The sequence below is a fragment of the Pseudopodoces humilis genome, chromosome 7 (genome assembly GCF_049639895.1).
Source record: "Pseudopodoces humilis isolate 2021_Gansu_Grassland_sample_001 chromosome 7, ASM4963989v1, whole genome shotgun sequence".
Lineage (NCBI taxonomy): Eukaryota > Metazoa > Chordata > Aves > Passeriformes > Paridae > Pseudopodoces > Pseudopodoces humilis.
The window spans coordinates 29,239,348-29,250,453 of NC_142206.1; the positions used below are offsets into that span (position 1 = coordinate 29,239,348).

Here is an 11,106-nt window from a genome sequence, read left to right on the forward strand (position 1 = left end):
TGCCTCGAGACCAGTACTTTCCCATACTTCAGAGTCATCTGCCTTTAAAGAGGATATGGGGGCATCTGGGTTTTGACAAGAACTTGTCTAAGAGGAGATTATGGCTCCCTTATCATGTGCTACTTCGCTCTACAATGACCTTCAATTTTAAAATCTAGTTCGATTAAGTTAAGTTTGATCTTTCAAGCACGTCCTTCACCCAGTGGCCCTTAAAGAAACATACTTTTCTACTTTCAGATGGTATTGTCTTTTGGAATGGTTCATAGAACACCCATTTAAATAACGGCACAAAGCAATTTAAGAAGGAAGATGAAACTGCAAACAACAAAAAGAAGGTTTTTCTTGAAGTTTTGCTTAGAGAATTACTACCAGAAACAACGTGGAAGTTACAAAGGCAGAAGTATGATCTGTTAAGCTGCCAGTGCCACAACTGGCCACCAGATTACACTACTAGAAAGGATTATTCTCTCTGCATCAAAACATACCCAAAATAATAGCATGTCATGAAAAGAAAAGGAAACAGACTTACAAAGAGATTTATGGCAGACACCTGAAGAGGAGGTAGATGAAATCAACGATAAACTACAGATACCACAGAGAGCACAGATCCTTAGAGCACTGGCATTTAATATGTAAATTCCTTCTCTGCTTAGGTGTTTTGCCTCCCTTTGATGTACACAGACAAGTTCAAACTAGAGATGAGAACTGGGAGAGTTCCCTTTCTCCATTATCTCAAGTTTTTTCTTGTCTAAGCAACAGTTAAATGCTCTAACTATATCACTTTTGCATCTGTTCAGAGGGGAAAAGAAAAAAAACCACTAAAAAGTATAACAAATATTATTAAAGGAGAGTCAATATTTTCCCAGCTCTGATGCAGATGTAAGCAGCAAGCGGTGCCTGACAGCTATAGTGCAGCCTAGAAGAATAGAAAGACAAGCTGAACAACAGAGGACAGAAAAGATAATCTGGAAAAGATCCAGATGTCTTAAGCTTAGTCCTACTGCATGAAAAATTAAAGAGGTTAAAACCTCCTTTTAAGAACTTTTCTTCCCACTGTTCTGACCATGACTTTTCTGAACAAGCTGCATTGCTCCAGAAACCTCAGGAATTACGGTGACAATAGATTCCTGCCAAGAGAAGCACCATTACATAATAGCTTTTATGGGAACACGCACAAAAAGCCACTAGGAAGCGCAAATAGACAAGTGCAAGATCCTCGCTGCCCATCGGCTCAGTTTAGCTCTTGACTACTTCAGGATATTTTTAATTTATATATTTACTTCCTCTCATCCCCTTCCACTCAACAAAATCTATGTTACTGTAACTGCACAGAGATCAGAGATCCATTCCCCACAATAATGTAACCCCCTTGAGAATACGCCCACTTGAAACTACTGTATTTGCATTAATCTGTTTAAAAGAACACTACAACGATGAAAAACTGTCACTATTTCCATTAATATATTAGAAATAAGAACAATTTATTACGGTGTTTTTTCATCCTTTACCCAGTTTTAGGGATACTTAGAACAATTATTGCTGGCCAGTTCTCAGAAGCCTAGAATGGCTATTTTTGAGTTCCACGTCTTCCACGGGGGATTTACCATAGATTTGTTACAAACACACGTAGAGGCTCAGCCTAAGCACTGCACACGTGTAAAGGCAGCTGCTAGGGAAGCTCCGACCGCTGGGCATTGGTAAAGAATAAAGAAGAAAGCACCATAAAGAAAGCAAAGATGAGAACCTAACAAACACAAAGTTTCTCACTTAGAATTGTCCGCAGCAGTGCCTCCACTACCCCCTTCACCTCAGACACCACTTTCCTCGTGCCTCCCTACGCATCCAAAAGCACTACGGAAGAAAAAAGAGAGCGGCGAACATTTATCCACTGTTACTCAGGGGTTTTAAATCCTAAAGGTTCACCCCGCACCAAGCGAATCCTCAAGCCCAAATACACACGCACTTTAAAGACCGCTGACCTCAAAGCCCAGCTCCGCCGTCACCACCGACCACCCGCCGCTGTGACACGAGGGAGCCGCAGGTACCACAGGTGACATTATGTAAGGGAGGCGGCCGGGCGGGGAAGGGCTCCCGCCGCAGCCCCGAGCACCGCGAGCTCCGTGCGGGGCCGCAGCCGGGCAGGGCTCCCCTCGCTCCCCGCGGGGGCCACCCGTGGAAGCGCCGCCGACACCTTCCGGCTCCCGGCCCCCCCGCCTGGCCCCCGCCCAGCACACGCTCCCCGCTCCCGGGCGGCGGCCCCGGCTCCGCGCCCCGCAGCAACCAGCCCGCTGCCCCTGCCCCCGCCCCCGTGGCCCCTCGGCTCCGCGCCCTCCCCCCGCGGTGGCGGTGGGTGCTCACCGGGCGGGCGGGCTCGGCGGGCGGGCTGGGGGGGCGCTGCCGGTGGCGCGGCCGGGCGGGGGCCGCGCGCCCCCGCCGCCCCGGCGTCTCGCCCGCCCAACGCCCCGGCCGCCGCCGCCGCGCGCCAGGCCCCGCCCCCCCCTGCCCCGCCAGCCGGGCCCGGGGCGGGGCAGCGCTTAAAGGAGCCGCGCGGAGGGGCGCGGCCGGAGGGGGGCGCTGCGGCGCGGCCCTTGGGGGGCGGAGCGCGCCCCGGGGCCCGGCAGCAGCACCCGCCGCCGCTGAGGGCCGGGCTGGAGCACCGCATCCAGCGATGGCCGCTGGTGGAAGCCGGCGGGAACGCTGCGAGCCTCCTCGCCTCTCCGCGGGGCGGCGTGCACGGACACGTGGCGCTCGCTCTCGGCCCGGCACCGGGGAACAGCGGCTGTGAGCGGAGCTGGAGCCTTCTCCGGCCTTCTGCCACTCCGTGCCGGAACAGAAGCGACTCCGCAGCATCACGGGAGAGCGGTATTGCATAGTCCCGGCCATTTCCTTGCGCTGCCAGCCCCTTCTCGCCGGGGCAGCGTACGGTGAGAGCGGCCCTTGCCTTTGTCGCGGCTGCGGAGCCACCCCAGAGCTCGGGCAGTGCGGGGACTCGGCCGGGGGCACGCCACTGCCAACTTGCCACGGCAGCACGGGAGCCGTGCCAATGCTCGTGCAGCAGGCACGCTCCTGCCAGCCTGTTCCTTGCCCTGTCCCACCCACCTGCTCACCTGCTGGCACACCCTTGGTCACTCCGCTGGCGACAGCCTGTGGTAGCACAAGCCACAGCTGGGTCCGTCCTGGTGTGCAGCACCAGCAGAACAAGGTTGCTGGCTGAAAGGTCCAAGGCTGGGCTGTTGCAGGAGGTCACAGGGTTTAGTGCATACAGGTGTAGGGGGATGCTTACACCTCCTTTCCACCCCCTCTCTCTTCATCTGCTTTTTGCAGTCTCTCCCGACAACGCTCCTGCATCCAAAAGTGCCTTCAGGGAACCAAGGAAAGTTTCCTTGCTTTGCTTTTCTTTCTATTGCTTGAATTAACACCTACCTTCTATGGATCTGCTACATAATTCATATTTTGCTGTGGAGAGTGAGATGTTCTCCCTCTTACACGGGGAAGGAGCCATATGTAGTTCTACTGCAAAGGTGAAGGGAAGTTTACCTATTTTTCTGCAATAGTACAGTGATCATAGTAAAAGCCCATAATAGGGTATAGCTTACCATCATTTCATCAGATGTAGGAGATGAATATGATACATCACAAAACATTCCCTATAAATACTCCCCTTGTAAGCACTTCAACACCAAAAAGCAGGAAAAAAACTACATCATCATCGGAAAACATGCCTAAAGGCAGGAAGGAAGAGTGGGAGCTAGAGCTGCACACAAACCTGCTGATTCACACAGCTGCTCTTTTTGTGAAATCTCAGATGCAAAGGTGGAAGGCACGGAGTGAAAATATTGGCCTGTGTTTTGCTGTGTTTTGATCAATTAGTGCAGATGGTCCTGGGCCTGAAGGAAAAGTTCATGAACCTTTGTACCTCTGAAATAAAAGAGCTGTGAGGAGGCTGACACAGTACTCCCTCTGCTCATGGCATTAATGCACAGAGAAAGGTGCAATTCCTGGCAAATTCTCACTAAAATGACCTCTCACTAGAGGCTGATTCATCACATTTTTGGCTTCAACCAGTTCAGCTTTTTTAAATGTTTAGAGATCCTTTTATTTCTGTGCTAAACTTTGTTTCCATAATTTTCATTCATACATATTTCTCTTTATAACTGTATCAAGCCATAATAAAAAACACTATATTTTTCCTTTGAGGCCTCATATACACTAATTTGGCTGCGCTTATTTTTTTGTTTATCATGGAATCACAGAAATCGGCATTTACAGACCATCTTAAATGTCCAAAGTATCACAGACATTAACTAATGCCTTTTACATTGGATTTGCCACACGGCATCAGACTACCAGCCAGTCTAATCCAACATCCTGTTACCAGCAATAGCCAACTGCCAGTACTTCAGAGGAAGTAAATGCCACCAACTACCCCCAAAAGAGTTACAGCCCTCTTCCAGGCAAACCCCTGTGACCGACTTTTTTTTTCTTTTCAGAAATCTTTTCAGGCTCCAGATTCTGAAGATGGAGGTGAATAATTTTCTCTTTATTATATGTGTCAATAAAAGAAGGTAAAGAAAGCTGCCACCACCAGAGCACCCAAGCCACCCAAGGCACAAAGCTTATGGTCTCAACCTAGGTATTTTGGCACAATTTTCCTAATGCTCGCTTTCAGGTTGCTTGAATGGAGATGAAAATAAATAATTCGTTGAAATATTTCATTTTCAGTAGTAGAAATTTTAAAGCATAAAAGCTGACAAACTTGACAGAAGGTCAAAGCATGCTTATTTTGTGTGGCCCCATCTGATTAAACAATTAATTTCTTATCCAATGGTTATGGACGTTGCTTTTACTCCACAGAAGTTTTACTATAACATAGTTTTAGTCCACCAATACACTCCTTTCTGGCAGAGACACTGATTGGATTTGGTCCCACTCACTAGCACAGGGGTGGGGAAAATGGCAGCCCATACATGGGGGCAGTGTGACACCCCACACCACATCTTGCCCTGGTTCTTCTAGCAAACCTGCAGCAGCGGGATGGCAGTGGAAGCTGGGCTGGAGAGGATATGTTTTACAACAATATAAAATATCTCTCACAGTGATGCAAATGCACACTGTTCTATATGCCCTGATAGACCCCACAGGGACAGTAGCTGCCCTCCAGATCCAGATCTGCCACTGGATTGATCAGATGAAAGAAACATATTTTTAATCCCAGACTCAAAATTTGTATCCTGCCATTCAGACTGCCAAAAACCTTCCACAACCTTGTGAAAACAAATGGTACTTCTTACCCTCCTGCACACATCTGCCCATTCCTTCCTTCCCATGGTGGAGTTCTGTAGCAGGTTGATGCTGGCTGGATTCCAGGCACCCACTAAAGTTTCTCTCACTCCCCTCTGCAGCTGGACAGGAGAGGGAAAATATAACAAAGGGTTCATGAGTTGCAATAAGGACCAGAAGAGATCACTCATCAGATATCATCATGGACAAAAACAGGCTAGAACTAGAGCTAGTAATTGAATTTATTGGTAAAAAAATTAGAGCAGGATAATAAGAAGTAAAATAAAACCTTCAAAACACCTTCCCTCCACCCCTCCCCCTCCTTCCTGAGCTCTACCTCCTCCCCCAGCAGCACATGAAGACGGGGAATGGGGGTTATGGTCAGTTCATCACCCATGGTTTCTCACACTGCTCAGGGAGAGGAGTCCTTCCCTTCTACTGTGGGTTCCTCCCACAGGGGACGGTTCTCTATGAACTTCACCAGCCTGAGTCCATCTCACAAGCAGCAGCTCTCTGTGAACTGCCACAACCTGAGTCCATCCCACCGTCAGCAGTCCTGCTCAACCTGCTGCAGTGTGGGTCACTCTTCCACAGGGTGCAGTCCTTCAAGGACAGGCATTACCACCATTTCTAACTGGTGGTTAGCCTTGAACAGAAGCACATCCATCTGTGGAGCCACCAGGGATTGGCTCTGCTGGACATGGAGGAAAATTCTAACAGCTTCTCACTGAAGCCACCCCTGTACCCCCACTGCTACCAAATCTTGGCCATGCAAACCCAATACAACTTAAAAGTTATTGAAGTCTGTTCAGGTGCCACATATGCCAACATGACTCCAATTTCAAAGTAACTTCACTTCTGGTAGATGCCACTGATAAAATATGATTTCTGATGGTAGTGCTCAGCTAGAAAAGGTCTCATGACAGTCTAAGCACTACCAGAGGAGAAAAAACATTGTCTTAGAGATAATGTTACTTTAGGTTGTCACACAATCTATCCTTGGCCATGAGCCTTGTTAACATTACCATCCTATACGACCTCCTTCTCCCCAGTGCTGTGTGTCCCTGCAAAGAGGGAGTGCTGTACCTGCTCCACGCCGTTTGTTCTCTCCTCCACATTGCTGCCCAGCCAGAAAACCAAAAGATTAAGACAGCTTCACTCTACGGACAGGCTGCTACAGACACCCTGAGCTCCCAGCTCAGTCATCAAAGACTTTTTGGCCTCAGAGGACTCTCTCACAAACCCTTTTTTCTCAGAGAGAGCTCTTAATGCTAAGATGCAGGAGAGCTACTCACATTTTTCTGTTTCCACCAAGCCCCCACATCCAGATTCCAGTGGGAAAGCACGTAGCTGTCATCACATCAGAGATGCTTTTTGTTTCTTGGAGCTGCCAGCATGCCGAGCCCCATTCTAGAAAACAGCATCTCCCACTTGGGCATACGTGACAGACACACACACATGCTCTTGTTCCTTTGCCTTCTTGCTGGTAACACCTCTGTGACCTATTCATTGGCAACCTGTTTGAAATGGGATTTGTGCAGGAGTAAATCAGTTTTTAAGTGCTTTCAGAAACCTCACAGTCCATTAGGCTCCTGTAGATGATACCTCTCTTGTTTTGTTTTTGTTTTTTCCCTACTTCCTTCTGCACACCTCTCCTGGTCTGCTAGCCCTCAGTTAAACTTCCAGTATCATATACTGGAACCCATGCACATTTTTTGTGTTTAGCAGGACATTATTCATTATTAATATTCAGAGTAGATGTAAATAGAGCAGCTCATCTCCAAAAGACTATTAAAGCAACATGGGAAAAACAAGAATAAAAGAGAAGTCTTGGCACAACATCCACCCTTTTGCCTTGCTAGGGTACTTGAGTTCACAATCTGCTGATGAAGATCAGGTAAGGACTAAACCTGGCCATGAGCATCATCCTTGCCATGACATTTCCCTTCCTGAACTACCACAAACGTGCACTGCATTAAGAGCTTTTTTCCTTCTGTAACTTGACTGTGGAGCAGTCACCAGGGCTGTCATGCTGCCATAAGACTCAGCTCACAACCTGGAGTTTATAGGGGTTTGGGTCTTGAAGCTGCACTACATTTGTTCTGTACATATAGGCCTGTACCAGAGAAGCTCAAAAAAAATCATCTCCTGGAAACTACCCAGAGCTTTTCTCTTGAGGGAAACAAAGGAGGCCTTAATTAATTTTCTTTCAAATACAGCAAATTGACTTCTGCTCCAGTTGTGCTAGTTTCAAGCCACACAGCACAGTGGTATTAATTCCACTTCACTTAAGGGCTAAATGTTCAGAGCAAGGAAAAGGGAGCTTCCTGTAGGTCTTGCTATGGTTGAAGTCAACAACCAAACCACCCTGGCTTTTGCAGGAGCAGTTTCTTCAGAGTCTGCATTCCTGAGGGTGACTGTGACATGTCCTTGGGTTAGCACAGCAAAATGCAGGATACATGAAAGGCACTGCCTGAGCAAATTTCCTGGTCCTTTGCATATTTTTAAAGGTCTGCCACATCCTGGCTCAAATTTCGTTTTACAGGCTCAAAGATAGAAGCACTTCTAGCGCCCTCTCCTAAGGCTAGTTTACTGGTTCACTGATAATCCTAACTAGCCCTGCTGTCTCAAACGTAATTTAATCTTTTTTAACACCAGAGTATTGCCTGCAGGATTTCCCAACACTGGAATAACACACAGTGCTCTGCACTGGGTCTCCTCAGTATCTTGCAAACCAGTGGTGTACTCCCTTACTATCAGAGACACCTTGCCCAATAAACCAGAAGATCCCATTTTCCTTCTTAGCATTTGCTTCATTTGGGTACAATCAGCACCTACCCCATGTCCCAGAGAATGGCACTCAAATCCCAGCAGAACAATTTGCAGGACATAGTGCCACTGTACAGCAGCCATCCTGCACAGGTATCTCACTGTGGTGTTCTTCAGTGCCATAGACCTGTACTAGCACCATCTCATGAATCTCATCCTAACACTGTCCTAAAAAGCATGAGAGTTGGCAGAAAAAATTGTACAACAAAACTCAAATCACTGGGCACAGTGAGCCTGTATAAGAAGCACCAATTCTACAAAACTGTTATGATAAACTATCCATCCCACCCCCTTTAGTATGTTCAATGATACAGTAGCTGCATCACTACCGATGTGTTACAGTAGTAAAGGGGATCAAAGGGGGTGAAGGACAAGACCTCCTTCATCATAAAATCCTCAAAGCAATTTAAGTTACCTTCCAACCATCTTAAAATCCTCCCACTGCCAAGTTAATCTAATATATTTAATGTACAGCTTCATTATCATATTGACTATGCACTGCTTAGGGAAGGTGCTATTTATTCCTCTTCACAGATGGAAGAGGGTGGTACAGATCCCATAGATACCAACTCATACCGTTTGCTTAGTAAAAAAGTAAAAAAGTGACAAGCAAAGAACTGAACCTGTTCCTGTCTAACATCCATTGTTCTCAACCTTTCCTTCTTTCCAACAACTTCATGTTCCATGATTTCCCAAAAAGCAGCTTAATTTACTCTCAGCTTCTCCTCTGTCAACTCTGAAAATTAAATTAAGAAAGTCAGGCATCTCTTGACTAATTCTTCAAAATTAAAGGTAGCTGTAGAACTCTTTCTATTACACAGTAGGTTTTTGTTACAGGACATTTGTTATTCCCACAGGACATTTGGATTCCCACCTTTTCTTTCTGCATGATTTTGTATTGTTTAAGGCTACATACAGATTCTGTACACCTCAAGAAAGCAACAAATATTCTTTCTTTTCTTTATATAAAAATCAGCCCTTTTCAAACTGCATACTAGAACTACTGTCTGCTGACTTTCATATTTTGTGAGGCAACATCTGGCACAAAAATTGATTGCAAATATGATCAGTTAGGAAGATATTCTTCTAGCAGTCTTCCAGTTGGCTTTATTCCCAGAAATCAGCCCAATGGAAAAGAAAAATCTATTTGGCACTGTCTCCAGCTGCAATTCCTCATTCTTCAGGTAGAACAGTTTCCGCCCTTGGGGAGGTTTTGCTGACATGCGATTCAGATGATGGGTTCTGAACTGCACTGGAACTGGTATGGCCTCTGGGGTTCTGGACAGATGCTCTCTGATGCTTAAGGAATTCAGAATCCTAGCTCATGCTGTAAAATAATAGAGGTTATACCCTCCAAAGTCTAAGCATTGAACTATAGGTATAACTTGAGGAATTTAAATGTAATCCTATCATTATGGGTAGTAGGCTTCAGCTGCAGACATTCACCCATAATTAAGTAGAATTATTCATAAGGGGCTTTGGCCGAAGTCGTGGCAGTGTTGGTAGCTCAGGTCATTGTTAAACAGTGGTAAAACATCAGGGCCAACTCAGGCCTGGGCTACCTCCTGTGGACCTAATGTGGGAGAGGGATGCAACCCTGTCCATGTGTGTTCATTTTGCCTCCATGAGTGGGATATTTGTCTTCCAGTTCTCTGAAGTCAAGAGTAGGCATCATGGGTTTAATGCCTCTCTGCCTTTCTCCTCAGGCTGTAATAGACACCAATGCAGGCTGAGTGCATTGGCCCCATATACATCCTCTACACTCCATAAGCATGGGTGTACAGATAACAAAACAAGGAAAGGCCTGGCTTCCCACTCCTGACCCCTCTCATGCTCCCTGCTGTGCATCACTCCCAGATGACAGCAGAAGCAAACAGCTAATCTCTTCCTTCTGGGTGCCAGCTCCTTGGCACAGCACAATCAGGCAAGACCAAGTAAAACCTAGTAATGAAAAGTAGCTCATATTTAAATTGGAACATTAAATACTATATCCTAGAATACTGTGTTCTGATTTGGCTTCCGATAGGTGAAGGAGGAGTGATGTGAGATTTCTGCAGTCCTAAAAATACCTAACTGATAAAATCCAAGGAGTGGTGAAAGTAAAAATCAAACAAAAAGAGAATTAATCTTACTATTCAGCTAATAAACACCTCTGATTAGTTAAAACAGAAAGAATTTAAAATTTCCAGTCTCAATCTGACAGTTTGTTCTGTTTGATTACACTTCGCATTTTACCTCCCTGGAAGAGCATCACCAGCAATGTCGCATTTCCCACTGTTCTTCAACAGCTTCATGTTGTGATTTCCAGGCTGTGCTAGAATAAATAGCGCAGCTTGGAAACTGAAGCAGCATGCAAGACTGATCATTTGCTCAAAACCAACAGTTTTCAAGAAAATGAATGGTATGTAATTGCATTTCAGCTTCATGAAAATGTAACCATGTAGCATTAGGATGTAGCCTTCCTGTTGAGTTTACACTCAATGGCACTTGCTTATTACAGACTATTTTGGGTCACTGCATTATTTGTATATGGACAGTAGCTCATGCACACGTAGTCTGTAGTCCTGCATGGATCACTCCAGTGGTGTACTCTGACCTTTCATAACAAAGACATGCTCATTTCAGGTATTTGTTTACCTCGTCTGAAGTTTGCTCTATGGCCTTGGGGCCAAATCCTCCATGATTCAACGTGTGCAAAGGGTGCATAATTCCCTCACGACCAGTGGGTTCTCTAAAGAAGCCAAGCCTGACCAGAATGCACCAGAAGAACTGCGTGCATTAGGTTCAACAGACACATCTGAGGTTTGGTTTCTGACAACATATGCCAATATTCTAATTGCTCCAGAAATAACCACTGACAACAGAATATCTCGAAAACCAAATAAAATCTACCTTCACGTCTATATTTGTTTCCATGGAAATATGCAGTGACAAGGTTTTTTCCCCTCATTTTCTCTGTCAGCCTACCATATTTTTATTCAAACAGCCCTGGTAACT

General features: G+C 46.1%; 1 protein-coding gene across 5 annotated transcripts in view; it reads right to left on the bottom strand.

Moving 5' to 3' along the window:
* Positions 1-5,390, bottom strand: part of SUSD6 (sushi domain containing 6) — an 83,191-nt gene extending 77,801 nt beyond the window's left edge. The window contains exon 1 of one of the 5 annotated variants that reach the window (XM_014252134.2): positions 5,292-5,390. The gene's annotated coding sequence lies outside the window, so the exon portion shown is untranslated. Of the gene's footprint in view, positions 1-1,767; positions 1,823-1,963; positions 2,131-2,358; positions 2,419-5,291 lie in introns of those variants that run through there. The other 4 variants (XM_014252136.2, XM_005522546.3, XM_014252132.2 and 1 more) reach the window with 4 other exon arrangements.
* Positions 5,391-11,106: the final 5,716 nt, after the last annotated feature.